Source organism: Phyllobates terribilis, unplaced genomic scaffold (assembly GCF_046119375.1).
Source record: "Phyllobates terribilis strain yellow unplaced genomic scaffold, ASM4611937v1 Scaffold_217__1_contigs__length_3308461, whole genome shotgun sequence".
NCBI lineage: Eukaryota > Metazoa > Chordata > Amphibia > Anura > Dendrobatidae > Phyllobates > Phyllobates terribilis.
The window spans coordinates 1,420,799-1,447,348 of NW_027362977.1; positions in this window are offsets into that span (position 1 = coordinate 1,420,799).

Genomic DNA, 26,550 nt, shown 5'->3' on the forward strand with positions numbered 1-26,550 from the left:
GGGGGGGGCAGGCTGGACACATGGAGGCCAGGATGGATATGTAGGGGGGGCATGCTGGACACATGGAGGCCAGGATGGATATATGGGGGGGCAGGCTTGACACATGGGGCTTTAGGACAGATATATGGGAGGGGGCAGGCTGGACACATGGAGGCCAGGACAGATATATGGGGGGGCAGGCTGGAAACATGGAGGCCAGGATGGATATGTGGGGGGGCAGGATGGACACATGGAGGCCAGGATGGATATATGGGGGGAACAGGAGGGCCACATGGGGGACTAGCATGGGTATATGGGAGGGGGCAGGCTCGATACACGTGGGCTAGGATAAATATATGGAGGGGTCACACTGGACATATGGGGGCCAGAAGGGATATATGGGGGGTGTCAGGATGGATATATGCAGGGAAGGGGGGGCCAGGATGGATATATGGGGGTGCCAGGCTGAACAAGGGACTTAATTACTGTTTGGTGCCAGATTGAGGAACATACTTTATTAGTTTATGGTGGCCAGTGAGGAACATTATTATTTTAGAGTCCAATTAGAGACATTATTGCTTCTGTAATATAATTTACTTTTTAGGAAATTGTTTTCCATGGGATAGGACAAAAGCGGGCTCCTGTTACTGTGCAGGGCGGCACTATATTGCTTTTTTTCTTCAACTGGTGTAGTGTAGAAGTCGGGGGGTGGAGTGGGAATATTCCCTAGAAGAGATCAGTTATTGATAACTGTGTGTTATTTTCTGCAGAGATGATTCCTGGCTGGAAGAAGTGATGGCCGTCTGTGCCAGATGAAGAAGAAAAGCGAAGATGAAGGACTTCACCTAGAGACGTCACTGGTGAGTCAGTGTATTACATGTGACTCGCCCCCTGGGCCGTGGGGCACTCGGATCCGTGCAATAGGGAGACGATGGGGGTAGTAGTGGCGACCCGGTTCTGTGGCTCAGGGTGGTCAGGCCAATGGTAGTCTGCTATGTTCTGCTGATAATGTCCGACTACGCCACCCGTGGATTGCGGTTATTAGGAACCGCCGCTGCATGCAGACCGCTGGGGCTGATGAGGTGTGCAGCTAGGGTAGTGTGACTCTCCACGGGAAGAGTGCGGCCCCAGGGCAGTATAATGGATGTTGGGAGTGATGGTAGAATCATAGAATCATAGAATCATAGAATGGTAGAGTTGGAAGGGACCTCCTGGGTCATCTGGTCCAACCCCCTGCTCAAAGCAGGATTCACTAGATCATCTCAGACAGATGTCTGTCCAGCCTCTGTTTGAAGACGTCCATTGAAGGGGAACTCACCACCTCTCGTGGCAGCCTGTTCCACTCATTAATCACCCTAACTGTCAAAAAGTTTTTTCTAATATCTAATCTGTGTCTCCTCCCATTTAGTTTCATCCCATTGCTTCTAGTCTTTCCTTGTGCAAATGAGAATAAAGATGATCCTTCTACAATGTGACAGCCCTTGACATATTTGTAGACAGCTATTAAGTCTCCTCTCAGTCTTGTTTTTTGCAAGCTAAACATTCCCAAATCCTGCAACCGTTCCTCATAGGACATGGTTTGCAGACCAGTCACCATTCTGGTCGCTCTTCTCTGAACTTGCTCCAGTTTGTCTATGTCTTTTTTAAAATGTGGTGCCCAAAACTGTACACAGTATTCCAGATGAGGTCTGACCAAAGAGGAGTAAAGACCGATAATGACTTCACGTGATCTAGACTGTATGCTTCTGTTAATACATCCCAGAATTGTATTTGCCTTTTTTGCTGCTGCATCACACTGTTGACTCATGTTCAGTCTATGATCTATTAGTATACCTAAGTCTTTTTCACATGTACTGTTGCTTAGCTCTATTCCTCCCATTCTGTATATGCTTTTTTCATTTTTATTGCCCAGATGTAGTACTTTGCATTTTTCCCTGTTAAAAACCATTCTGTTGGTTGCTGCCCACTGCTCCAGTTTATTTAGGTCTTTTTGAATCCTCTCTCTCTCTTCTCTAGTATTAGCTATCCCTCCTAGCTTTGTGTCATCAGCAAATTTAATCAGTTTACCCTCAATTCCTTCATCTAAATCATTGATAAAGATGTTGAACAATACAGGTCCCAGGACGGAGCCCTGTGGTACCCCACTTGAGACATTCATCCAGCTGGATGTGAAGCCATTTACAACCACCCTTTGAGTCCGATCACTAAGCCAGTTATGAATCCACCTAACAGTTGCCTGGTCCATTGCATACTTGGTCATTTTTTCAATAAGGATGGTGTGAGATACTTTGTCAAATGCTTTGCTGAAGTCAAGATATACTATATCTACAGCATTTCCCTGATCCACCCAGTCAGTGATTCTGTCATAGAAGGAAATTAAGTTAGTCTGACATGACTTGTTAGTTACAAACCCATGCTGACTCTGGTTAATCACTTCATTCTTATCCATATACTTACATACATGTTGTTTAATAATTTGTTCAAAGATCTTTCCTGGTATAGAAGTCAGACTCACCGGCCTATAGTTCCCTGGGTCCACCTTCTTCCCCTTTTTGAAGATAGGAACAACATTTGCTCTTCTCCAGTCTTCTGGGACTTCTCCTGTTCTCCAAGAATTTTCAAAGATTATGGAGAGTGGTTCTAAAATTTCTTCTACGATCTCCTTCAGTACTCTGGGGTGTAATTCATCTGGACCTGGAGACTTGAACTCATTTATGTTAGCTAAATATTCCCTCACAATCTTTCTGTTTACAGATAACTTGGATTCCTCTATTCCTTTAAAAGGACAGTGAAGATCAGTTGATGTTACATTTTCTTTCTGAGAGAAAACAGATGCAAAATAGGAATTAAAAAGTTCGGCCTTCTCAACATCCTCTCTTACCATTTCTCCATTTTCATCCTGTAAAAATCCTATAGCATCTTTGACTTTTCTTTTACTTTTGACATACCTCCAAAATCCTTTTTTATTGCTTTTGACATCTCTTGCAAGCCGTAATTCATTGTCAGCTTTAGCTAACCTGATACGTGCCCTACAGGATCTGCAGACTGCATTATAATCTTCTTTAGATATGCCTCCCTCTTTCCATTTAATAAACATTTCTTTCTTTCTTTTTAGCATGTGTTTAAGTTCTGTGTTCATCCATCCTGGTTTCCTTAAATGCTTCCCATTCTTCCTACTTTTCGGGATTGTTAACGATTGTGCTTTGAGAATCTCATTTTTAAAAATTTCCCATCCTTCCTGGACATTTTTGTCCTTAAGGACATCCAGCCATTGGATCCCTCCTATTCTCTTTCTGAGTCTCTTAAAATCTGCCTTTCTAAAATCTAACCTTGAAGTTTGAGTCTTCACATGTCTTCCTCCTCTAGTTATCCAAAATTCTATAATAGCATGATCGCTGCCTCCTAGGGTCCCAGCCACCTTTACCTCCTCAACCATTTCCTCCCTGTTTATAAGGATTAGATCCAAAGTAGCAGATCCCCTTGTTTTCTCCCCTACCTTTTGGAAGATAAAGTTGTCAGCAAGAGACGATAAGAATTTGCTTGACCTGTTAGTTTTACTTGAGAGAGATTCCCAACAAATGTCTGGATAGTTGAAATCTCCCATGACCACTACGTCATATTTTTTGGAGAACTTGGTCATTTGATACATAAAGAGTTCATCCATATCTTCAGCTTGCCCAGGTGGCCTGTAGTAAATGCCTACAATGGTGTCCTTTCCGTTGTTCTCTCCTTGTATTCTTACCCAAACAGTTTCCACAGAACTCCCAGTGGTAGTGGGAGTCCCAGTGCTGATTGTGCTGGAGGAGCAAGGAGCACACAGACAACAGGTTGCAGTCCAGGGTCTTTACTAAACAGGTAAACTGACCCACAAACAGTCCCGGCTAGGAGGGGACCTGGATGTCTGAGAGCAACGGGGAAATTGGCCCTGGTCAGGGTGAGGGTGTAGGCCTACCGTGCTTTCTGCACTCCTTCTGGCTATCTCCTCCTGATAGGGTAACAGCCCACGTTTCTGAGCTTTCCGTGTTTTCTCGCCTGTATGGCCTGCGACGTGGGTTCCTTTCTGCTCCCAGCCTTGAATGGCTTTACTGGTCCCTTCTGTTGTGGCAGGGCCTCCAGGCTTCTTAGGCCAAGGAATATACAGTCCCTTGCGGACTGGTTCTCTGCTGGGGGATGTGGAATCCTTCCAGCCTCAGACACCAAAGTCTGGTAGATTAAGTCTGTTATCTGCCAAGACAGGCTTGCTTCGCCTCTTGTCTCTGGCTTGTGGCTCTCCTCCTGCCACACTTCCTCTTAGGTGCAGTGCAACTGTCTGTCCCTGCTCTGCTGAGACACGTCTCAGTCCTGAGACAGGTCATCTGGGTTCTCTCTAACCCTGCCCCCAGCACCAGCTTTTATAGGGGCAGCCTGCTCCCCCTACTGGCCTGAGACAGGAGGCATTGCATGCTAATGTTCCCCTGACTAGAGAACCTCCCCCCTGCTCTCAGACACAGCTTTAATTACACTTGTGGCATCCAGGCCAGGGTGACACATTCCCCCCTAGTGAAATTTAGTACTCCGGGACTAAACAGTAAACAAAGACAATATGCATAACAATAAAACATTAATAGACAGACGACGCACAAATTGAGTTCTTAAGGTCACAGTGTGGCCTGTGACCGGGTGTCCATATCACCAGCACAACGGGGAGCCTTAACCAGGTGGGGGTCTGTCCTACCCCAAGTCCTTCACAGTCTTAGTTCATTCCTGGGTTAGGCTCTGAACGCAGTCCATACAAGGTCCCGGTTATAAAAAGTCCATAACCTGTGAGTCCTTACGGTAGCTGCAAGAAACTGAAACAGAGTATTACCAAACATGCATGTAACTTTGCAAACAATTCAACATTTGGCAACAGGGTTATTTACAATTTTAGTACACTCTATATTCTCCAGCGAGCGGGTATCTGTCCCTTTGTGCTCCTGGTTGACCTACGTAGCCCACTGTCTGGTGGTGGACTGACTTGGCTTTCCCCACTAGCGTTAGGGGTGCAGCTACCAGCTGGGTGTACAGGTAGGGCAGGCAGCTGTCTGCGGGTCCTTTGGCTTACCGCAGGCATGGCAGGCTCACTGTCAGCAGATTGTTGACTCTCCTGGGCTGCTGGTACAGGCTCTTCTGCCTCTGGAACTGCTTGCTCCTCTTCACCTTCCGGCTCTGGTGTTGGTTGTTGCTGTGCCGGTTGCAGGAAATGCAGGACAGGTACCACTATGGCATCATTTATGCGAGTCCAGGACTGAGGGAACTCTCCGAGAACGGTGCTGATCATTTCTTCTTTGTCCTCTGCGGGTTCAAGGTCACTCTGATCCTCTTCTGCACTACGGAGTTGCTCAGGGCACCTTTTGAGATGGTCTCTGGAGACGACACTAGTGGTTTCTCCTCCGTCCTTGGTGATTACGCACACCTTTGGGTTGTCGTGGTCAGACTGCAGTACGGTGTAGGGTTCCCTTTCCCACTGGTCGTCCAACTTATGTAGCCTTCTTTTTCGCTTTAGGACTTGCTCACCAGGTTCTAGGGGACTAGCAGGGGCGTGTTGATTGAAGAGTCTTTCTTGCTTCTCTCTCACCTGGGCCAGGCTCTTCTCCACACTCTCCTGTACCTTCTTGTACTGCAGTTGCCTTTCCGTATCCCAGTCCGCATCCGGGGAGGTGTCCTCAGGTATTAGGACTCCCATCTCCAGGTCTACGGGCAGCTTTCCTGGTCTAGCTCGCATCAGGTAAGCCGGGGTGCAGTTTGTAGCATTCACCGGGATATTGTTGTATAGGTCTATCAGGTCCGGCAGTTTTTCTGGCCACAGGCTGCGTTCCTCCAGGGGCAACGTCTTCAGGAGATCAATGACTATATTGTTCATCTTCTCACACATCCCGTTGGTTTGGGGGTGGTAAGGCGTTGTACGAATCTTCTTACAGCCATAGAGGTTGCAGAACTCCTGGAAGATTTCAGCCTCGAAAGCTGGACCCTGGTCTGTCAGGACCTGTTCCGGATACCCGTGTGGACGGCAGAAATATTGCTGGAAGGCTCTGGCCGCTGTTTGGGCTGTCAAGTCCTTTAGCGGGACCACCACTAGAAAACGGGAATAGTGGTCCACGATTGTCAGGGCATAGATGTATCCTGACCAGCTGGGAGCCAATTTGACATGGTCCAGAGCTACCAGCTCAAGAGGCTGCGTGGTGACGATGGGCCTCAAGGGTGTCTTCTGGCTGGCACGGTCCTTCCTCCTTAGGTGACAAGGGCCACAGTCTCTGCACCATTTTTCTACAGCTCCTCTCATGCCGACCCAAAAGAATCTTCCTCTTAGTAGGAACTCCAGTTTCTTCCAACCGAAGTGTCCCGCTCTGTCATGGTAAGCCCCCAGGACCATAGCTGCATCCCTCCTTGGGACCACGACTTGCCAGGTCAGCTCGTGCGTCCGGTGGTTGACAATCCTTCTGCACAACTTGCCTTCGTAGAGGAACAGCTTGCTCTTCTCCTTCCATAGCTGCTTGGCTTCCTCTGGGGCATCTGGATCTAAGCGGGCGTCTTCCCGGGTCAGCAGATCTTTCACCAGGCGGACTGCAGGGTCACTATCTTGGGTCTCGGCCCAGCTGTGGTGAGGTAGGGGATTCATCATCACAGTTGTTAGATCCTCCTCCTTCACGCGGTGAGAGTGTTGAGCTCTTCTGGGTCTTCGTCACCTTCAGGTAAGTGAGGCATCCTTGATAGGGCGTCCGCGTTGGAGTTGGTTTTGCCTGCCCGGTACTTGATCACGAAGTCATAGTTGGAGAGACGGGCCATCCACCGCTGTTCCAGGGCACCCAGTCTTGCATTGTCCAGGTGTGTCAACGGGTTGTTGTCCGTGTACACGGTGAACTTTGCGGAGGCCAGGTAATGCTTGAAGCGTTCCGTCACGGCCCACACCACCGCCAAGAATTCTAGCTTGAAGGAGCTGTAATTCTCCGGGTTCCTTTCGGTGGGCCTCAGCTTCCGGCTGGCGTATGCGATCACCTGTTATCTGCCCTGTTGGTTTTGGGACAATACGGCTCCCAGTCCCACATTACTGGCATCTGTGTGGAGAATGAAAGGCTGGCCATAATCAGGGTAGGCCAGGATCTCATCCCCTGTGAGGGCCATCTTTAGCTGGTGGAAGGACTCCTCTTCCGGTTTATCCCACTTGAAGGGCGGCTTTTGGCTCCTGGACTTAGACTGTCCGATCAGGAGGTCCTGCATAGGAGCTGCCATCTTGGTGAACCCGGGGATGAATCTTCGGTAGTAGCCTACCAACCCGAGAAACTGTCTCACCTCTTTGATGTTCGAGGGGCTTGGCCAGCTCTTGATTGCCATGACCTTGTCAGGGTCGGGGGCCACTCCTTCCGTGCTTACCACGTGCCCTAGGTACTGGACCTTTGGTTTCAGCAGGTGACACTTCGATGGTTTCACCTTCAGGCCATAGCCTGCCAGGGCTTCGAACACCTCGGCCAGGTGCTTCAGATGGTCCTCGTAGGTCTTCGAATAGACAATCACGTCGTCCAGGTAAAGGAGGACCGTCTCGAAGTTTCGGTGCCCTAGACAGCATTCCATCAGCCGCTGGAAGGTCCTTGGTGCGTTGCAGAGCCCGAAAGGCATGCAGTTGAATTCGCTCAGTCCCATCGGGGTGGTGAAGGCGGTCTTCTCCTTGTCAGCCTCTGCCACAGGAACCTGCCAGTACCCGCTAGTAAGGTCCAAAGTAGAAAAGAAGTTAGCTGATTTTAGTGCGGCTAAAGACTCCTCTATTCTAGGCAGCGGATATGCGTCTTTGTGAGTGATATGGTTGATTTGTCTATAGTCGACGCACATTCTCATGGTGCCGTCTTTCTTTTTGACCAGAACCAAGGGGGCTGCCCAGGGGCTACAGCTGTCTCTAATAACCCCAGCTTCTTTCATCTCTCTTAGCATGCCCCTTGCGCTCTGATAATGTGCAGGGGGTACAGGTCTGTGCCTCTCTTTTATCGGTGGGTGGCTCCCTGTGGGGATGTGGTGTTCTATCCCCTTTACTCTGCCGAAGTCTAGCGGGTGCTTACTAAAGACTCTCTCGTACTCCTGTACCACCCGGCAGACTCCTTGTTTTTGGTGCAGGGGAGTGGAGTCAGCACCCACGTGGAGTTTCTGGCACCAGTCCTCCTTTTGTTTCTGGGAGCCATTACTCTCCGCCTGTGGAGAGGGAGGCAAAGGTTCCACGGCCCTGATAGCTTTGTGTTCGACCACAAACAGCTTGGCAAGTGTAGCGTACCTGGGTAAGTGTACCTCCCTCTCCCCAATGTTGAGGATGCGGACGGGCACCCTCCCATGACGGACATCAACCACCCCCCGGGCTGTCAAAATGGTGGGCCTGCTGTCTGAGTACACGGGTTCTACCATGTCTTGGTAGTCTCTACCTCTCAACCCGATTGCAGTCCGACAACAGATCATCATTTCACTTTTGGGAGGCATGGAAATGGGGAATGGGTCACTCAGTCTTACGCTACCGATCTCACCACCAGACAGTTCTACCTGCTGCCGTCTCATCAGGGCCTTTATCTCCTTGTTGAGGATTCTCTGTTGGCTGGAACTAGCATTCACCGCCACCTGTTGTAAGATTACAATTACCTCTGAAAGACAATTTTCAATTACGTTAGTACCCACAGTTATTTTAGGGTGACTTTCATGACGGTCAATGTCCACAATAATCACTCCCTGTGCCGGTAGTTCAACTTTACCAATCTTAATGGTCATCTCCTTGAACCCCATCTGCGGCACGGGTAAGCCATTACTGGCGATGATGCTCAAGTTACCGTCTGGATACCGTGTGATATCAGCATCAGTCCAATACTGCTTAAAAAGTACATAAGGGATAGTGGTTACTTGTGACCCAGTATCCAGCAAGGCGCTCATGGGGATACCGTCCAGCACCACGGGTAAAACCGGGCGCCCCCCAACGTACTTATTACGCCAATTGTAATGGCCTGGTGATCTTATGACTGGGGGTTGGCCCTCTGCCCCAGGTTGGACCCATTTAAATTACAGTACCTGGAAATGTGTCCGGGCTGGTTGCATCGACGGCAAATGGGCTGTCCATCCTCTGCGTAGCGGTCTGTGGGCCTCCCTCGGAACGACGGGATCCTCCTCTGTCGACGCCATGGGACATTCTCCGGACTTGAAGCCAGCTCGATGGGTCTTGACGGGTCCACTTGCAACGCCTGGACGGTCCTGGTCAACGCCGCAACGCTCCTGGTCAGCTCCTGGACTTGGTGGTGCAGATCTTTCGACGGGGCTTGGTTCAGGGCCTGTGCATCAGCCTCCACGGAGTCCATAGAGGAGGGCGCCGCCTCCTGGTGGTAAGTGATAGCAGGGCGCCGGGGATTTATAGCGCTACTGGTTGCAGATTCACGGAGCACCCTTATGGCCCTGTCCTTAAATTGGGCAAAGGTCAGGTCGGGGTTCTGAAAGAACATGAGGCGCAGTTGGGCCCTGTGGGCGCTAGACAGCAGACCTTCTATGAATTGTTCTGTTAGCAGCTTATCCGTTTCCTGCACACTGCCAGGGTCAGTTTGTTGAATAGCCCTCAAGGCTTCCTGCAGATTTAGGGCATAGTCTCTGATGCTGTCCTGTGTCCGCTGCTTACATCCATAGAACCTCATTTTAATCTCAGCGGAGGTACGTGTGTCAAAGGTACCCCGCAGCCAGGCCAGAATACCCTTAACAGTCCTTTTCTCCTCAGTGGGCCATGATTTTACCTCCCGCTGGGCTGCGCCAGTTAACTGCCCTGTTAATATGCTGACCTTCTGTTCCTCTGTCAGGGGGTAAGCGTGGAACAAACTGTATAGCCTTTCCTTGAAGTCAGTTAGGGCATGGGGCTCCCCTGAGTATTTGGGCAGCCAGGCCGCTCCAGGGATGTAGGGCAAGAAAAAGGGCATCACCGCTGCTGCAGCTGCGTTGGTGGTAGTGGGCGCCTCTGTGTCCGTCATCTTCCTCCCCCCCTAGTTACGCGTGGCCTACCTTCCGACGATCCTCTTCTGTAGTCCGCGGCTCCGCTGCTGCTGCTATGGACGAGGACCTGGCGTCGCGTCCTGATGACGTCAGCGTCGCTCTCTCTCCCTTCCAGGACCTTGCGCAGCGTCGGTGCGTGGGGCGGAGCTTCGGATCTCGCGCGGTTTTAACGTCCACGCCCATCTTCTTCCCGCGCGGCGTCCTGAAGATGGCGTCCGATGGCGGGAAGCAGCTGCGGATGGTGGGAAGGCGGCAGAAGACGGCGGGAAACGGTCCAAGATGGCGTCCGATGGCGGGAATCGGCTCCGGATGGCGGGAAACGACTCCGGACGGCGGGAAACTTTGCCACAGGTAAGTTACAAAAGTCTTTTTCAGGCACGCAGTACCCGGTGGTTGCGGGCACGAAATCCTGCCGACTACGCCAAAGCTGACTCGCCCCCTGGGCCGTGGGGCACTCGGATCCGGGCAATAGGGAGACGATGGGGGTAGTAGTGGCGACCCGGTTCCGTGGCTCAGGGTGGTCAGGCCAATGGTAGTCTGCTATGTTCTGCTGATAATGTCCGACTACGCCACCCGTGGATTGCGGTTATTAGGACCCGCCTCTGCATGCAGACCGCTGGGGCTGATGAGGTGTGCAGCTAGGGTAGTGTGACTCTCCACGGGAAGAGTGCGGCCCCAGGGCAGTATAATGGATGTTGGGAGTGATGGTAGTGGGAGTCCCAGTGCTGATAGTGCTGGAGGAGCAAGGAGCACACAGACAACAGGTTGCAGTCCAGGGTCTTTACTAAACAGGTAAACTGACCCACAAACAGTCCCGGCTAGGAGGGGACCTGGATGTCTGAGAGCAACGGGGAAATTGGCCCTGGTCAGGGTGAGGGTGTAGGCCTACCGTGCTTTCTGCGCTCCTTCTGGCTATCTCCTCCTGATAGCGTAACAGCCCACGTTTCCGAGCTTTCCGTGTTTTCTCGCCTGTATGGCCTGCGACGTGGGTTCCTTTCTGCTCCCAGCCTTGTATGGCTTTACTGGTCCCTTCTGTTGTTGCAGAGCCTCCAGGCTTCTTAGGCCAAGGAATATACAGTCCCTTGCGGACTGGTTCTCTGCTGGGGGATGTGGAATCCTTCCAGCCTCAGACACCAAAGTCTGGTAGATTAATTCTGTTATCTGCCAAGACAGGCTCTCTTCGCCTCTTGTCTCTGGCTTGTGGCTCTCCTCCTGCCACACTTCCTCTTAGGTGCAGTGCAACTGTCTGTCCCTGCTCTGCTGAGACACGTCTCAGTCCTGAGACAGGTCATCTGGGTTCTCTCTAACTCTGCCCTCAGCACCAGCTTTTATAGGGGCAGCCTGCTCCCCCTACTGGCCTGAGACAGGAGGCATTGCATGCTAATGTTCCCCTGACTAGAGAACCTCCCCCCTGCTCTCAGACACAGCTTTAATTACACTTGTGGCATCCAGGCCAGGGTGACACACATGTACACTTACACTACACACGTGGTCAAAACTGTTGGTACCCCTCGTTTAATGAAAGAAAAACCCACAATGGTCACAGAAATAACTTGAATCTGACAAAAGTAATAATAAATTAAAAATCTATGAAAATGAACAAATGAAAGTCAGACATTGCTTTTCTGCTTCCACAGAATAAAAAAAATAAAATAAACTGATGAAACAGGCCTGGACAGAAATGATGGTTCTTCTTAACTTTATATTTTGCTGAACAACCTTTTGACGCAATCACTGCAATCAAACGACTCCTGTAACTGTCAATGAGACTTCTGCACCTCTCCACAGGTATTTTGGCCACTCCTCATGAGCAAACTGCTCCAGTTGTCTCATGGTTGAAGGTTGCCTTTTCCAGACGTCATGTTTCAGCTCTTTCCAAAGATGCTCAATAGGATTTAGGTCAGGGCTCATAGAAGGTCACTTCAGAATAGTCCAATGTTTTCCTCTTAGCCATTGTTGGGTGTTTTTAGCTGTGTGTTTTGGGTCATAATACTGTTGCAAGACCCATGACCTGCGACTGAGACCACGCTTTCTGACACTGGGCAGCACATTTCTCTCTAGAATCCCTTGATAGTCTTGAGATTTCATTGTACCCTGCACAGATTCAAGACACCCTGTGCCAGATGCGGCAGACCAGCCCCAAAGCATAAAAGAGACTCCTCCATGTTTCACAGTAGGGACAGTGTTCTTATCTTGATATGCTTCATTTTTCCATCTGTGAACATAGATCTGATGTGCCTTGCCAAAAACTTCCATTTTTGTCTCATCTGTCCATAGGGCATTCTCCTAAAAGCTTTGTGACTTGTGAACATGTAGTTTGGCAAATTCCAGTCTGGCTTTTTTATGATTTTTTTTCAACAATGGTGTACTCCTTGGTCGTCTCCCATGAAGTCCACTTTAGATCAAACAACGACGGATGGTGCGATCTGACACTGATGTTCCTTGAGCTTGAAGTTCACCTTTAATCTCTTTAGAAGTTTTCCTGGGCTCTTTTGTTACCATTCATATTATTCGTCTCTTTGATTTGTTATCAATTTTCCTCCTGCGGCCACGTCCAGGGAGGTTGGCTACAGTCCCATGGATCTTAAATTTCTGAATAATATGTGCAACTGTAGTTACAGGAACATCAAGCTGCTTGGAGATGGTCTTATAACCTTTACCTTTAACATGCTTGTCTATAATTTTCTTTCTAATCTCCTGAGACAACTCTTTCCTTTGCTTCCTTTGGTCCATGTTGAGTGTGGTACACACCATGTCACCAAACAGCACAGTGAGTATCTGTAGCCCTATATACAGGCCCACTAACTGATTACAAGATTGTAGACACCTGTGATGCTAATTAGTGGACACAACTTGATTTAACATGTCCCTTTTGTCACATTATTTTCAGGGGTACCATCATTTCTGTCCAGGCCTATTTCAAGAGTTTAATTTTTTTTAAATTCTGTGGAAGCAGGGTTGAAAAGCAATGTCTGTCTTTCATTTGTTCATTTTCATTGATTTTTAATTTATTATTACTTTTGTCAGATTCAAGTTTTTTCTGTGACCATTGTGGGTTTTTCTTTCATTAAACGAGGGGTACCAACAATTTTGACCACGTGTGTATATAGTATATACAGAGCTCCTGTGTATGTCACTGGTGATCACTGTATTACCTATACACTATATACAGAGCTCCTGTCTATAATGTCACTGGTGATCACTGTGTTACCTGTACACTGACACTATATACAGAGCTCCTGTGTATAATGTCGCTGGTGGTAATAACAGTGTTGTTAGTATTGTGGTTTTGTATTCATGATCAGTACTGTAGTATTTGGTCACCTTGGGGTGGTAATATATGGTCTGGTCATAGTTTGGCCATATTTGTTCCTTGTATGTGGTATTATTCAGTCACTATGTAGTGGTAATATGTGATCTAGTCAAGGTGTGGCGATATTTGTCCCTTTTGTATGTGGTATTATTGGTGTTGATATAGTGGACTGTGTTGTGTATGGCGGTCATTTTGTTCTCGCTGATCTTAACTAGGAAAAGATTTTTTTCCATTAGGCCACAGCCCCACCATCAGTATTTGGTCAGTATTTTTCTCAGGAGTGGCTGCCGAAACCAGGAATGGTTGATAAATGCAGAATTGGTGACTTGTTTCTATTATACCTTTTCTCTGATTGTTCATCACCTGTTTTGGCTCCCACTCCTGAGAAAAAATACTGACTGGACACTGACCGAATACTGATAGTAGGGCCGTGGCCTTAGCGATTAAATACTTGGACCAGAGCGGCAGAGATGCACTTACAGGGGTTCTCCGGTGAAAACAAGTAATCACCTCTCCACAGGATCAGTGATAATATTGATTGGTGGGGGTCTGACTGCTTGCACACACCGGCAGAATGTGGAGCTTTTCTCCCCATTAGACTGGAGCGGCATGTGAGATGCGACCACTGATCCATTCATTCTCTCAGTGGCTGTGAGCGCTGCTCTTTTTTGCAAGTCTCTAAGAGAATGAATAGAGCTGCGGTCAGACGTCCCACCTGCCGCAGCATTTTAAAATAGGGATAAGTGTTCTGTCAGGGATAAAACTTCCCCATTCTTCCGATAGGTGCGTTTTCCAATGTTCGGACACAAATGCTCAATAAGTGATCACCTATCCTGTAGAGCCCATGGATCGGTGATAACTTGTTTTAACTAGTGTTGAGCGAGTATGTTCTGTCCGAGTATGCTCGGGCCGAGCGCCGAGTATTTACAGCTGCTCGGTGATATGGTTGAATCGCTCCCGTGTGCATGATTTGCAACTGTTTGACAGCTTTAACCCCTTAACGACATGTCACGTATTAGTACGCGCATGTCGTTATCCTCCGGTTCAGTGAGGGCTCCGGCGCTGAGCCCGCACTGAACCAAGCACATGTCAGCTGATTCTTACAGCTGACATGTGCCCGCAACAGGCGCGGGTGGAATCGCTATGATCGCCATCTAGTGGTCGGTGCTCATAGGACAGGACCATTTCTGCTGCATACAGGGGATCTGCTGGTTCCCTGTATGTAGCAGAGGTGATCGGACAGTTGCTGCTTCTAGTCTCCTATGTAGAGTACAGAAGCAAGCAAAAAGTGAAAAAAAAAGTTTTAAAAAATATGAAAAAAAATAAAAAAATTTAAAAGTTTAAATCACCCACCTTTCGCCCCATTCAAAATAAAATCATAAAATAAACCCCACATACACATATTTGGCATTGCCGCGTTCAGAATCGCCTGATCTATCAATATAAAAATAGAATTAATGCGATCGTTAAATGGCGTAATGAGAAAAAAATTCTAAACGCCAGAATTACGTTTTTTGGTCACCGTAAAATTGCAATAAAATGCAATAACGGACGATCAAAACATCGGATCTACCCCAAAATAGCATCTATAAAAACTTCAGCTCGGTTCACAAAAAATAAGCCCTCACCCTGCCCCAGATCCCGAAAAATGGAGACGCTACGGGTCTCGGAAAATGGCACCATTTTTTTTTTTTTTTTTTACCAAACTTTGGATTTTTTTTTCATCACTTAAATAAAAAAAAACCTATACATGTTTGGTGTCTACGAGCTCTTAATGACCTGGAGAATAATAATGGCAGGTCAGTTTTAGCATTCAGTGAACGTGGTAAAAAAAATAAAAAAAAACCTCAGTGGTATTGCACTTTTTTTGCAATTTCACGGCGCTTGGAATTTTTTTCCCGTTTTCCCGTACACGGCATGGTAAAACTAGTAATGGCGTTGAAAAGTACAACTCGTCCCGCAAAAAATAAGCCCTAACATGGCCATATTGACTAAAAAATAAAAACGCTATGGCTCTGGGAACAAGTGGAGCAAAAAGCGAAAATGCAAAAACGGAAAATGCTCCGCGGCTTAAGGGGTTAATACATGTGAGGAATGTCTATTTCTTACACATTCCTCACATGTATTAAAACCGTCAAACAGTCGCAAATCATGCACACGGGAGCGATTCAACCATATCACCGAGCAGCTATAAACACTCGGAGCTCGGCCCGAGCATACTCGCCGAAAGGGTTAACAGAACATACTCGCTCAACACTAGTTTTAACCAAAGAAGCCCTTTAATGCAAACATGTCCATCCCAGTTAGAGTGTCGCCCAGTAGATGTGCAGGAGCCGCCAGTCAATGCTCCACTATAACAGCGAGAGCGGATAACAGATATTTGCATCTTGCTGTAGGTGGGCCCCTAGAGTTAATTTCCCCTGTGGGCCCCAGACACCGCAGTCCGACCCTGGTCATCAATATCAGATCATTGAGGTTCCAACACACGGCCCCCTCACCAATAAGACAGCAGCTGGAAATACTCAGCGTAGAGACCAAACAGCACAGCGCTGTACACTGTGTAGTGGCCGATCTTGGTACTGCAGCTCCTATTGAAATGATTGTGATCTGAGCTGTAGTACCCGAAACCAGCCATTGCACAGTGTGCGGAGCTGTGCTATTCCAGCTCTTAACACTGTGTACATCATCTTGCAGAAGTAGCTGATGTCTGGGGATTTCAGGTGTCAGACCCCCACTAATCACTGTATGAGTTCTGCTCTACTCCTTTATTAAAGGGGTGGTCTTGTGTTCCTCTCATCAGAAGCTGAAGATTTACAGTTCTGGCCGGTGGCTTGGCTGAGCCGCTTGTCTGAATTGTGCCCTCTTGCATTCTGCGGGCAGAGGCGGCTTTGCCTCTGCAGAATGGGACAGGCACAGGGGCGCTGAAGTCCACCAGTCTGCAAGTGAGCGCTTCTTGCCAAGGAGACCGGCCACTTCTCAGGTGGTCAGTAACCATAGCAATGAGCTGTACACTGCAGAATTAAAAATCTTTTCCTTCTTGAGAACAGAGAAGATTTTGAATAAGAAGGAAATTGCAAAGTTTCTTGTTTTTACAAGCTCTTTGCAATCTTAGCCTTTTAATACATTCATTTTATTTAGTTATATATTTATTTTACTCTCTTATATAGCGCCGTTAGATTTTGTAGCACCTTACAGACATTATCATCACTGTCCCCATTGGGGCTCACAATATGAATTCCCTATCAGTTTGTCTTTGGAGTGTGGGAGGAAACCGGAGAACCCGGAGGAAACCCACACAAACACGGGGAGAACATACAAACTCCTTGCAGATGTTGTCCTTGCTATTATATGAACCCAGCCCCACAGCGTTAATCATTGACCCACCATGTTGCCCACATTCCTCGGCTTTTTTAAGATTTTCTGCAATGAATAAGAACACTGAAGAAAATCTAGATTGATCAACATTTCCTATCACAAATGCAGTTGCTGCAAAACTTGTCCATAGTCCTGTTCCCAGCTGAAAATTGGATACAAATGTATCTTGTGTAGACAATGCTCTGTGAGCTAAATAGCCGGGATCCACTGCTACAAGGCAGGAAACAGACAGATTCTGCTGATGGGTTCTGCTCCCAGAGCATTATTCAGCCTGGACATCTCAGCTCAGAGCAAAACCAGCTATAAGGCTGTGTGCACACCTAGCAGATTTGATGCAGATTTACATGCGTTTTTTTTGCCAGAGAGAAGCGTTTTCACATGCGTTTTTTCAAGCACTTTTCCAAGCAATTTTGAGCATCACTTGGAAAAGTGCTTGACAAGTTGATCACACAATATAAATCCATGCAACCGACATGGATCTATAATGTGTGAACAACTTAGATGCTTTAAATGCAGCATCTATAGTAAAAAAAAGAATCAAAACGTTAATAAATAAAAAAAAACAACGGTATATTCACCTCTCCGGCGGCCCCCGGTCTGCTCTCCGGTCTCCTCCGGTCTGCTCCCGGCCGCGTCTTCTCTCTTCAGCGTCCCGCAGTGTACGGTCAGGACCTGCGGTGACGTCATTTAGTCAGCTGATGGTCACGCGACCATCACCTGATGCCGACGTCAGCGGTCATGCAACCATCACCTGACTAAATGACGTCAGCGCAGGTCCTGACAGTACAGACAGCAGACCGGAGGAGACCGGAGAGCAGACCGGGGGCCGCCGGAGAGGTGAATATACAGGTTTTGTTTGTTTTTAACTTTTTTATTTCTTTTTTTCACCGCGTGGTAGCCGGGATGAAGAGGAGTTGTAGTCTCGTCTTCCTCCCAGATACCACACGCATTGCGAATAAGCTTCAGCGTAATCGCAGTAGAAATGGTCATGCTGCGTTTTGCAAAGTAATGCGAATTCGGCGCGCAAATTAGCGCATCATGTGCACAGCACATCCGAATTCACATGGCTTTGCATGGCAGACTGTTCTACAAACGTTTTCGCGGCCGTAAAAATGCCGCAAAAATGCTACAAAAACGCTACGTGGGCACATGGCCTAAGGCTGTGTGCCCACAATGCGTTTTTTAAGCGTTTCGGCATGGCAAAAACGCTGCAGAAACTCTTAAAAACGCATGTTAGAAGGTCTGCCATGTTCCCCAATGATAGTCCGCATGTGCTGTGCACATGCTGCGGAAATTTCCACTGCGGATTATCATTGCGGAAAAAAACGCAGCACTACCAATTATTTCGCGTAAGCGCTGCTTTTTCGCCGCCATTGACTTGCATTGGAACAAATGGATTCCGCTTCACTAGATAAGCACATGCGGAATACATGCGTTCAATGTGCGGATGGTACCCGCGTGTGGAGGATGGGAGACTCTCCTCCGGACCCGGGTACCATAGAACCTGTCAAAAAAAAGAATAAAATATAAAATAAATGTTATATTTACCTTCTGACGGCCCCCGCTGCGTTCGTCCTCCCATGCCGGCAGCTCGCGATGGACTGAAGGACCTGCGCTGACGTCATAGTCATGTGACAGCAGGTCCTTCAGTGTACCGCGATCTGCCGGCAGCCAGGACGGAGCGAAGCAAGACTGCGGGGGCCATCGGAAGTTAAGTAGAGATTTATAGATGGTGGCCTGATTCTAACGCATCGGGTATTCTAGAATATGTATGCGGCAGACCGGGCGCAATCAGCAGAGCGGTGTTTAAATTTGGCGCCAAAATCGCTGATTGGTCGCGGCCAACAACCGCGACCAATCAGCAAAGCGGTGTTGAAATTTGGCGGCTATATCGCTGATTGGTCACGGCCGGCAGTCGCGACTAATCAGCAGGGCGGGGTTTAAATTTTGCGCCAATAATGCTGATTGGTCGCGGCCAGCGAACGTGACCAATCAGCAGAGCGGGGTTTAAATTTTGCGCCAATAATACTGATTGGTTGCAGCCGCCGGTCGCGACCAATCAGCAAAGCGGTGTTTAAATTTGGCGCCAATAGTGGTGACTGGTCACGGCCACGACCATTCAGCAGAGCGGTGTTTAAATTTGGCGGCAATAATGCTGATTAGTCGCGGCCGGCAATTTGGCGCCAACAATACTGATTAGTCGCGGCCGGCAACCGCGACCAATCAGCAGAGCGGGGTTTAAGTTTGGCGCCAAAATTGCTGATTGGTGGCGGCCGGCTGTTTCGACCAATCAGCAGAGCGGGGATTAAATTTGGCGCCAATAATGCTGATTGGTCGCAATCGCCGCCCGCGACCAATCAGCAGAGCGGTGTTTAAATTTGGCGCCAAAATCGCTGATTGGTCGCGGCTGGCCACCGCGACCAATCAGCAGAGCGGTGTTTAAATTTGGCGCCAATACTGCTGATTGGTCGCGGCCGGCAACCGCGACCAATCAGCATAGCGGGGTTTAAATTTGGCGCCAATACTGCTGATTGGTCGCGAACGGCGACCGCGACCAATCAGCAGAGCGGTGTTTAAATTTTGCGACAATATTGCTGATTGGTCGCGGACGACGACCGCGACTAATCAGCAGAGCGGTGTTTAAATTTGGCGCCAATACTGCTGATTGATCCCGGCCAGCGACCGCGATCAATCAGCAGAGCGGTGTTTAAATTTGGCGCCAGTAATGCTGATTAGTCGCGGCCGGCATCCGCGACCAACTAGCGGAGCGGGTTTAAATTTGGCGCCAAAATCGCTGATTGGTCGCGTCTGGCGTCCGCGACCAATCAGCACAGCAGTGTTTAAATGTGGCGGCAAGATCGGTGATTGGTCGCGGCCGCTATTTAAATGTGGCGCCCAAATCGGTGATTGGTCACGGGCAGCGGCCGCGACCAATCAGCAGAGCGGTGTTTAACTTTAGCGCCAAGATCACTGATTGGTCGCGTGTGGAGAGCGAGACCAATCAGTGAATCGTATTGGTGAGGAGCGGGGAGCGGAATCGTATTAGTGAGGACCGGGGAGCGCCGCTGCCTGTGCGGCTACTTCCGCTGCGAGAAGCCGGGAGATGAGCGACTGCTCGCAGCTGAAGTATCCGGACCCGCAGCGCCGCTCCCCGGTCCTCCCTTGACACCCTAGCCGCTGATGTCCCCACAGTATCCGCATGGTGTTACAAAGGTCCGGACATTTGTGTTAAAAATCGGTGATTGGTCGCTGGCGCTGCCCGCGACCAATCACCGATTTGGGCGCCAAATTTAAATATCGGCCGCGACCAATCACCGATCTTGGCTCCACATTTAAACACCGCTGTGCTGATTGGTCGCCGACGCTTGGCGCGACCAATCACCGATTTTGGCGCCACATTTAAATAGCGTCCGCGACCAATCAGTACAGCGGTGTTTAAATGTGGAGCAAAGATCGGTGATTGGTCGCGGCCGATATTTAAATTTGGCGCCCAAATCGGTGATTGGTCGCGGGCAGCGTCCGCGACCAATCAGCACAGTAGTGTTTAACTTTTGCGGCAAGATCAGTGATTGGTCGCGGGCCAAGACCGCGACCAATCACCGATTTGTGCGGCACATTTAAATAGCGGCTGCGACCAATTGGATGTCAGCGCCGCTCCCCGGTCCTCCCTTCACACCCTAGCCGCTGATGTCCCCACAGTATCCGCATGGTGTTACAAAGGTCCGGACAATTGTGTTAAAAATCGCTGATTGGTCGCCGACGCTGGGCGCGACCAATCACCGATTTTGGCGCCACATTTAAATAGCGTCGGCGACCAATCAGCGATTTTTAACACAAATGTCCGGACCTTTGTAACACCATGCAGATACTGTGGGGACATCAGCGGCTAGGGTGTGAAGGGAGGACCGGGGAGCGGCGCTGACATCCATGCGGCTAGGGTGTGAAGGGAGGACCGGGGAGCGGCGCTGACATCCATGTGGCTAGGGGGTGAAGGGAGGACCGGGGAGCGGCGCTGACATCCAATTGGTCGCGGCCGCTATTTAAATGTGCCGCACAAATCGGTGATTGGTCGCGGTCTTGGCCCGCGACCAATCACTGATCTTGCCGCAAAAGTTAAACACTACTGTACTGATTGGTCGCGGACGCTGCCCGCGACCAATCACCGATTTGGGCGCCAAATTTAAATATCGGCCGCGACCAATCACCGATCTTGGCTACACGATTTTGGCTCCCGGCTGCATCTCCGTCCCGCAGATGGGTCCGGCGGTCGATGTCTTTCTGCTGGTACCGGCCGGGAGATGAGCGCCTCGCGGCGCTCATCTCCCGGCTGCATCGCCGCTGAGCTCCGTCCCGCAGATGAGCCGCTAACGGCCGCCATCTTTTTTCAGAAATCCCACGGCGCTGATTGGCCGCTGCCGGACCAATGAGCGACGCGGGATTTCCAGGACAGACGGACAAACAGACAGACAGACAGATGGGAAAAGACAATTATACAGTAGATTTTTTTATTTTTAACCAGTCTTTGGGGTCACACTATATAAATCCATGCCGTTTTCATGGATTTCTATAGTGTGACCAAATTGACAAGCACTTTCCAAGTGATGCTAAACTCGCTTGTAAAGCGCTTGTCAACCCGCATGTGGAAATGCATGTGAAGAGCGCTTCACTTCTGCATGTCCCTGGCAGGAAAAACGCATGTACAATCCGCATGTACAATCCGCATGTACAATCCGCATATACAATCCGCATGTACAATCCGCATGTACAATCCGCATGTACAATCCGCATGTACAATCCGCATGCGTTTTTTCTGCCAGGGAGATGCAGAAACGCTCAGGAAAAATCCGGAGCTTTTGTGCATCGTGGGCACATAGCCTAAGTCTCTGCATTTGTCTGCTTACACATCTGTACATTTCTGAACACATTCAGGAAAAATTGCAGTACATTTGTTAAAATTGGGCATATAGCATACTATAGGTGCTTCTCACAAAATTAGAATATCATCAAAAAGTTAATTTATTTCAGTTCTTCAATACAAAAAGTAAAACTCATATTATATAGAGTCATTACAGACAGAGTGATCTATTTTAAGTGTTTATTTCTGTTAATGCTATTATCTCAGTAAATTAGAATACTTTATAACACCAGCTTGAAAAATGTTTTTAAAATCTGAAATGTTGTCCTACTGAAATATATGTTCAGTAAATGCCCTCAATACTTGGCCAGGCTCCTTTTGCATCAATTACTGCATCAATGCGGCAATGTGGCATGGAGGCGATCAGCCTGTGGCACTGCTGAGGTGTTATGGAAGCCCAGGTGGCTTTGATAGAAGCCTTCAGCTCGTCTGCATTGTTGGGTCTGGTGTCTCTCATCTTTCTCTTGACAATACCCCATAGATTCTCTATAATAGATTCTCTATGGGGTTAAGGTCAGGTGAGTTTACTGCCAATCAAGCACAGTGATACAGTTGTGTAAACCAGGTATTGGTACTTTTGGCCGTGTGGACAGGTGCCAAGTCCTGCTGGAAAATGACATTTCCATCTCCATAAAGCTTGTCGGCAGAGGGAAGCATGAAGTGCTCTACAATGTCCTGGTAGATTGGTGCGCTGACTTTGGTCTTGATAAAACACAGTGGACCTACACCAGCAGATGACATGGCTCCCCAAACCATCACCGATTGTGGAAACTTCACACGAGACCTCAAGCAGCTTGGATTGTGGCCTCTCCACTCTTCCTCCAGACTCTGGGACCTTGATTTCCAAATTAAATGCAAAATTTACTTTCATCGGAAAACAACACCTTGGACCACTGAGCAACAGTCCAGGTGTTTTTCTCCTTGGCCCAGGTAAGATGCTTCTGGCGTTGTCTATTGGTGATGAGTGGCTCGACACAAGGAATGTGACACTTGTAGCCCATGTCCTGGATACGTCTGTGTGTGGTGGCTCTTGAAGCAATGACTCCAGCAGCAGTCCACTCCTTGTGAATCTTCCCCAAATGTTTGAATGTCCTTTCCTTAACAATCTTTTCAAGGCTGCGGTTATCCCGGTTGCTTGTGCACCTCTTCCTACCACACTTTTTCTTTCCACTCAACTTTCCATAAATATGCTTGGATACAGCACTCTGTTAACAGCCAGCTTCTTTAGCAATGACCTTTTGTGGTTTACACTCCTTGTGGAGTGTGTCAATGACTGCCTTCTGGACATCTGTCAAGTCAGCAGTCTTCCCCATGATTGTGGAGCCTACTGAAACAGACAAAGGGACCTTTTTAAATGCGTAAGAAGCCTTTGCAGGTGATTTTTGTTAATTATTCTAATTTACTGAGATAATGACTTTGTGTTTTCATTGGCTGTAAGCCATCATTATCAACATTAACAGAAATAAACACTTGAAATAGATCACTCTGTAATGACTCTGTATAATATATGAGTTTCACTTTTTGGATTGAAGAACTGAAATAAATAAACTTTTTGATGATATTCTAATTTTGTGAGAAGCACCTGTATGTTTGATGCATCTCATTAGCTAAGCTCAACCTCTTCCTTGCTTCACCTCAATTTGAGCCATAAATTGTGATATTTCATTTTGGTGCATTTTATGACTCCTTTTTGTCACACTTTTCTCATAACTATTTTTTTTATAACTGAGGGAAAATAACAAAATCTTATTTGTTGTACTCAAGTTTTCACAGAAACATCTGATAAAGTGTTGACTTATTTTTCTGAGTTAAACTCTTCCTTTTGGCCCTCTATATATTTGAGTTTGACAGCCCTGATGTAGATGGATGATGATGTGGCAAGAAGGGGCAGAGGGGCAGAGCCTCCTGGCTCTCAGCTTCGCTCTCCACTGCTCACAGGAGACAGCAGTTACTTCACAAATGTAACTGATAGAAAAGATGTCACGTAAGAGGGGGTCAGGGGAGCGATGTGCTGCAGGAGGGGGAAGATTAGCCAGGGGAGTGGTGTGCTGCAGGGAGAGGAGGATTATGCAGGGGAGTGATGTAATGCAGGATAGGGAGAATCATGCAGGGAGCGATGTGCTGCAGGAAGAGGAGGATTAGGCAGGGAGCGCTGTGCTGCAGGAAGAGGAGGATTAGGCAGGGGAGTGATGTAATGCAGGAGGGGGAGGCTTAGGCAGGGAAGCGATGTGCTGCAGGAAGAGGTGGCTTATGCAGGGGAGTGATGTAATGCAATAGGAGAGGATTAGGCAGGGAGCGATATGCTGCAGGAAGTGCAGGATTTGGCAGTGGGCGATGTGGTGCAAGAGGGGATTTGGCAGTGGGTGATGTGGTGCAGGAAGGGGGAGATTTAGAAAGGGCACAATGTGCTGCAAGGAGGGGAGGATTAGACGGGAGCAATGTGCCGCAAGAGGGGGAGGTTTAGACAGGGGAGTGATGTGCTGCAGGAGTGGGAGAATTAAGCGGTGAGAAACATGCTGCAGGACGGGGAGGGTTAGGCAGGGGAGCAATGTGCTGCAGGTGGAAGGAGAATCTGTGACTACAGCCCAGTGTTTAAGGTTTATTGGAGCCTGTCTTTTATATATTTTATTGTTTTTTTTTCTGACAAAACTGCATAACATCTGACATGAAGTCCGCTTAGCAGTCACTGTCCCTGTAGATTGTTACTGTCCAGGTTCACCGCTGTCTCTTTTTGTTTTTAGTGCCAATCTGACAGCAGTGAAGGTTCCGCTGATAATGGCGGTCGGGTTCCGAATAGAATGTTCATGTCTGTTCTCATTGTAGTAACATCACGGAATATGCTAATTTCTTCTGACCACACCCGATGACTGAATAAAGGCGCCTCACCCACTTGTCTATGTCATCACTTTGTGGTGTCACAATGATCTAAGGGGATAAAAAAACGCTCCTGGCAGCTTTACAGTCATTCGTCCCTTCGTGTTAAAGGAGCAGGATGATAGAGCCGCACCATGCCAGCCAGAAGAAAAGAAAGTGGAGCCCTTCAAGATGATGAAGCAAGAAAGCAGACTGTGGAAGGCCATCCAGGACCAAGAGCATCATGAGGGCCTGGTAACGTATACTACACAACTGTTCTGTATATGCTCATGCCATGTAAACCTATGGTGGCCGATTCATCAAGGCTGGTGGATTTCTATACCAGCATTCATGAAGCGCCTATTGGAGGAACGTGCACCAAATTCATTAAAAAGACTAAACCTCTTAATGAACTTGACTCATCCTTAAAGGGGTTGTTCCCTTTCAATAAATGAATGTCCCTAGCTGCAGGTCATTTAATTAAAAAAAAGAGGTTCCACCATCTCAGAGCTGCAGCAGCTCAGTGCGCTCAGCTGGGCAGTCCGTCTGATTACATTTGTTGGCTGCGGCAGTATTGAGGTGATGGCAGTGCCATACACAATCCCAGGAATGGGTCAGGACAGCACAGTTTGATTCTTTATACCTGCAGCCAGGGTCATTCATTTATTGAAATATCCCCTTAAAGCTGACGTACTACACCTCAAGAAATGTACTCCAGTCAAAAGATGGAGTCAATTTCAGTCCTATTTTACACCACTTTTCAGCCTAATTTGTAATAAGTTTTCAGGTAAAGCTAAGCCACAAGCGGTCCAGATAAGCTCTGTTCACTATTTAAGAAGTTAAAAGAGTGGGTGTAAAAAGGTCAGAGTATTTAAATGTAAGTTGTGCAGGAATTTACTGAGATTCAAACAGTTGTGCAACACATTTCCGGTGAAAACTGCTTGATGAAAAATGTTCCTTGAATAATATAACATTTCAGGTTAGTGGTAATAGATTTTATTATGGGACGTTGATCCAGGGAACTAGTCTGATTGCCATATGTGGAGTCGGGAAGGAATTTTTCCCCTAAAATGGGGCAATTAGCATCTGCCTCATGGGGTTTTTGCCTTCCTCTGGATCAACACATTAGCTTTTAGGTTGAACTTGATGGACTTGTGTCTTTCAACCTTAAAACTATGAAACTGTCCCTGTATTGAGGTTCAAGGGTGAAGCCCAGGGTTCATTTGGAACCATCAGAAATGGTGTGTTTTGCGCCCAGTATGTCCGAGGAAGCCTGTTTGAGCCAATGGCCTCAGAAATATCCTAACATTTAAGAAAGTAGCAATAGTTAGGGTTGGCTGAACCATTCTAGCCTTAAGTTTGCCCCTCCAGTCAGCATCTACTATGTAGATGCAATCAAGGCCCTGTAATAAGTCTTTATCGCTGTACAGGGCTGTAAGAGTGAAGGCCAGAGTTCCTTTGGAACCTGTAGGATAGACTGGCTTTTGCCAAGTCTTTCCAAAGAAGCTTTTTTGAGCCATAGGCCTCAGACAGGTCCTAACAAGAAAGTGGCATTAGATAGGTTTTTCTTTAGTTAGGATTGATTCAACTACTCAAGCCTCAAGCGCACTCCTCCGGCCAGCAGCTACTCTGTAGATGCAACCCTGGGCCTATGGTAAGTATCTATCCCTGTACAGGGGTGTAATGGTAAAAACCTGGGTTCCCTTGGGATCTGCAGAATGGAGTAGCTTGCGCCAAGTCTGTCCGAGGAAGTCTGTTTGAGCCAACAGCCTTAAACAGATCCCAGTATTTAGGAAAAAAAAAAGCTTCAGTTAGAGTTGAGTCAACCACTATAGCCTCAAGCTCGCTCCTCCGGCCAGCAGCTACTCTGTAGATGCAGCCCTGGGCCTATGGTAAGTATCTATCCATGTACAGGCGTGTAATGGTAAAGGCCAGGGTTCCCTTGGGATCTGCAGAATGGAGTAGCTTGCGCCAAGTCTGTCCGAGAAAGCCTTTTTGAGCTGATGGATTTAAACAAATTTCAACATTTAGGAAAAAAGCATTAATCTATTTCAGTTAGAGTTAATTCAATTACTCTAGCATAAAGATCCTAATTCACTTTGTC